A 4774-nucleotide genomic window follows, 5' to 3' on the forward strand; every position below is an offset into this window, starting at 1 on the left:
AATTGGTAAAAGAGTCGGCAGATGGTCTGACCCTGTCAAAGAGGTGGGTGTGTCTCAACGTCAGGCACACGGTCCCTCGGCAGAGACCTGAAAAGAGGCTGAGCTTTTACAGACGACTGCGCGCACCAAGAAAGTTGACAGAACCGCAAAACCCTTTAAGCAACTTGTGTGCTCTTTTTAATCAGCGGAAAACGTAATTAAATAGCACAACGAGGCTTTTATTTTCTGGTTTAAAAAAAGTCACATTCACTTCAACAAAAAGAAAGCAACATTTTCCAGGAATTCAGGACAGAAAACTTCTCAAATGATACACAAGTGGGCTGCAGAAACTGACATCTTGATTATCATGCAACCACACTATCATTTTAACAATAAATACCTGAGAGTTGAAAGGGAAAAACAAGGGTCACTTAAACCAGGGGCTCATTTGTGATTGGATAATTGGTTGAACAGAAGTTTAAATCTATTGGGTGATGAATGGGGGGGATCCATTTTCCAAAGCTGACTTCATTTGTTTTCCCTCAGTGTTTGTGACTCGAGAACATGAAAAAACGGTTATATAGGCCTATATAGCCTATTCCTTCTTTATGGAGATCAGATGTATTTGTCTTTGTAATTTTAATTTGATCCACAAGAGACTTAAATCCACATTCACCATTACTGAAAGCCTTATGTTACCCATGGTTTTGAAGCCAGGATTTTTTGCATTTTGATCCCTGTGTCTGTTTTTTGTGTGCTTTAAATTGATCCCAAATACAAATTAAAAAAAGTCACAAAAAAAGATATAAAAGGCGATTTAATATCTCTCTCTCTCTCTCTCTCTCTCTCTCCCCTCTCTCTCCCCTCTCTCTCTTTCTAATATAAAAGCAATTTTAGATAAACTATAAAAACACAAAAGTGTGCTGCAGCCTGCACTTGTAAGTTAAAGCATAGTTCATGTGAAAGTGATGCACCCTAGAGGCAGTCTGCATTTACTACAATACCAGTTTACAATTCTGACTTCATTTATAAGTTGTAACATAAAAAGCATAAGAAGGATAACTGTCTCTATATACTTTTTTTTTGATGGGGAAACCTCTGGAGGTTGGAAATAACTGTGAAGGCTCCCCCCAAAAAAAATAAAAAATAAAAAAGCTAAATATGTTTTTACATGATCCTGGTGTAGAAGTTGTGCTCAAATTTAAAGTGTCATGACTCTGGATGTGTCAGCAGTCTGTTTGTGTGTGTGTGTGTGTGTGTGTGTGTGTGTGTGTGTGTGTGTGTGTGTGTGTGTGTGTCTGTCTGTCTGTGTGTGTGTAGCGGGGGGTGGCTTTCTCCAGTGACACTCTCTGGCTCCCTCCTGAATGATGTTCGTTCAATCAACCTGCTCAGACCTCAACACATGCTCTCCATCTATTCATCAACCAAACAGTCTATCTACGACTCTCCATCCACTCATCACCAGATTGTTGTTTCAGCTCCTGTGGTAGAACAGGTTCAGGCCTATTTCACTGATTTTGAGTGTCAGAGACGTTTCTTGCTTTGTGTTGTTTGGCTGTGATTTCTCATCCTGTCTTACTTGTGCTCTAGGATCATCACTTGCCCCACTCGACTTGTTGCTCTGCCATCTGCCCACCCTTCACGCTGGACTCTAAACTCCTCACCTCTTACAACTCCTCCTGCGCTTACACCCATGCCTCGTCTCAGTCCGCAATCTACCCCTGCACCTTCTGCCACCCTCTGGAAAACTCCATCCACTTCATCTCCCTGCAATAAACCTCAGTACATTTCCAAAACCTTTGTGTTCTGCATCTGGGTCCGTATTCACTGGTCATAACAAAAAGAAAAGAAGTGAAATTACAAACAATATTTAAATCCAAACTTCAGAAAAGTCCTGCATGAAAGAAAAAAGTTCAAAGGACATTTTTCACGCATATAAAGAAAGATTCCTAATTTTTAACCTAAATTTTGGAAACAAGTGTGAATTATGTGGGTTTATGTGAGACACAGTATGTGCTGTGAAACATAGAGGTTTTGCTGTGTGGCTGAGTGAGTGTCAGCTATATGCTCAGCTCACCATGGGCTCATCGGCCTGCTGAGTTTGCTTGTCCTTTTGTCATGCCTGAGCTGCTGCTGCTGCTGTCATCAGCAGAAACACACGCACACACACACACACACACACACACACACACACACACACACACACACACACACACACACACACACACACACACACACACACACACACACACACAGCTGTCTGACATGTCCCTTATTGTATGCTGAACAAATCCACTTCAATTAGGAATGTGCTCACAAAAAATGTTTCATTGCGTCATAACAGTGAAATGTCTCCATCTGTGTTTCTCTGCTCTGTTGTCACCACAATCATGGAATTACATGCATTCACAAATGTAAACTAACACACACACATACACACGCCCGCTCACACAAACACACACAGAATCTAGACAGACTGCTGACCTCAGTAGGCCATTCCTAAATCTTTATTGTTTGCTGCAGCTAGTGAAGAGAGAGGTGTGTATGTTCATTTTCATACTTAACCAGCTGCTCTTTGTTTCTTAACACCACCCCAGCTTCATTTTATGATGTAACAACGAGGCCTGTAAAACTATTCAAAACACATTTACGGTTGTGAAAGAAGGAAACGAGAAGAAGAAACTGGCTTTTAGAATCATCAGTTTGTGTTCAGGAAATGCTTGTGTGTTTTAACACAGCATGTTTTATATCAATCAAAAGTATAAAAAGCGTCACTTTGGCTCCTTCTCTCTTCATATCGCTTCTACATTACAATATTTTCTTTGTGTTTTGATAATATTTTCACACCACCACCTGAAAGTGAAGCTGCCAATAGCAGCTCATCAGTCAATGCCAAATCGCTGCCAGCCCTGCCAACAAGGCCTTTCAATCTGTGCCATTGCCTCGGCTAACCTTTATTGTTGATTTACTCACTTGTAAAGGTTTTCCATAAATAGTAACACGTATCTTCATTCACAATTTCAAACCACAAAGTGAAAACAGGACAAACACACAGCTGAATCCTCTGCTCAGATAGGATGAAATCGGCTCATTTATTGATTATTGAACAGCCTGGTTAGATATCCAGCACAGCCACCATCTCTTCTTTTCAGTACCAGTGTACATGTCAATGTTGAAATGAAACTTGCATGAAACTTGCTCAACAAGTTTCAGTGAACTATATGACTGCTGAAAAGGCCTTTTCAAAACGGTAAACACAGGCTGGATAGCCACTTTATTGATTTATGTCTTGGCAAACAAAATGATAGTGTCTGATAAACACACTGCAAATGGAACAATGTTGTTAATGTGTTTGCTTTGACAAACACATAACAAAACAAAACTCTACAACATACTGAATTAAACATGGAGAACATCCTAATGCTTTGAAAACACACCAATGACTTTTATGGTTGTTGATTACTTGATGGTGTAGCAGCCTGTTTAGCATGCTTAATTTCACTGTCCATGTTATGAAGCATGTGATTGGATGGATACATGTGGGTAGGTACTAATGATCAAGAAAGGATATGACTTTGCCCTATTATTGATTAGTTTGCAGGAGCTAGTTGGTAGCCTGTGGGCGAGTATACTCACCCGTGGGGTGGCTGTGGCTCAGTTGGTAGAGTCGACTGGAAGGTTGGGAGACCAATCCCCAGGTCCTGCAGCAACATGTCTTATGTGTCCTTGGTCCTCGTCCCAGCGGCTGTATCTGTTCGAATCCGGCCTCAACCCTTTGCTGCATGTCGTCCTCCACTCTCTCCCCCTGGCATTTACTGCCTCCCTTCGGCTGTCCTATCCAATTAGGGCAGAAATGGCCCGTAAAAACGTATTTAAAAAAACAAACAAGTTTTACATGATGGGAAACAGTCAAGAAAAGTTTATCGTGTCATATTTCCATGTGTGGGATATTCTTAAACATCTTCACATGAAGTACCTGAAATACATTTTAAGCTTGCTAACAAATATGATAATATTGATTAAATTGTATTTTTCTATTTATTATATGTTAGGGCATACTCTTTAAGATTAAGATGTGTGACCACAAATTGTATTATGAGTGCATGAAGAAATATGTAAACATATTCATAACAATTAATATGGACATACAAAAACATCTTCATTAAATGTAAGTTAAGGTGATTCCTATGTGCTTAAGGGCCATTTTAAAAGTTTTAGAAAGCTTCTATAATTAAAAAGATAATATTGTAAATGGCTATTACTTTGACCACAATGATATTGATAATACATTTACACATTGTCCGATACTTTATAGTGAGCATACCTGCCTAAATTTGATGTTCCTCCAATTAAAGTGCAAATCTTTTCAACAATTTTTTAAATGTGGTCACAGACATTTAGATGAGGAAAAGACTTTAAAGAAGCCAGTATTTAATTTGATAATTAAAAATATTGTTTGTTTAACATGATGTATATGAACACTTAAAAGGCTCCTGGATAAGAATGAATCGTGAAAACAGTTTTGTAGTTTATCTTTTAAAAGATTACAACAAAGTGTTCTCCTCCTGACTATCCGTTTTTTAATGCTGTAGGTTTATCTGATAATAGATTCACACACTGGAGGGTAAAGCCACCTGCTTTTTCTCCCAACATATAGATTTAGCACAGAGGGGTATGTAATGCAGTGTGCCTTCTTTGTGTTAGCATGAATTACTGTGTGTCTCTGTGTTAACCCCTCTGTCGCTCACACAACAAAACAATGAAGTCCAAAGCAAAGTGCTGACATGAGTCCAGG

The sequence above is a fragment of the Labrus mixtus genome, chromosome 14 (genome assembly GCF_963584025.1).
Source record: "Labrus mixtus chromosome 14, fLabMix1.1, whole genome shotgun sequence".
Lineage (NCBI taxonomy): Eukaryota > Metazoa > Chordata > Actinopteri > Labriformes > Labridae > Labrus > Labrus mixtus.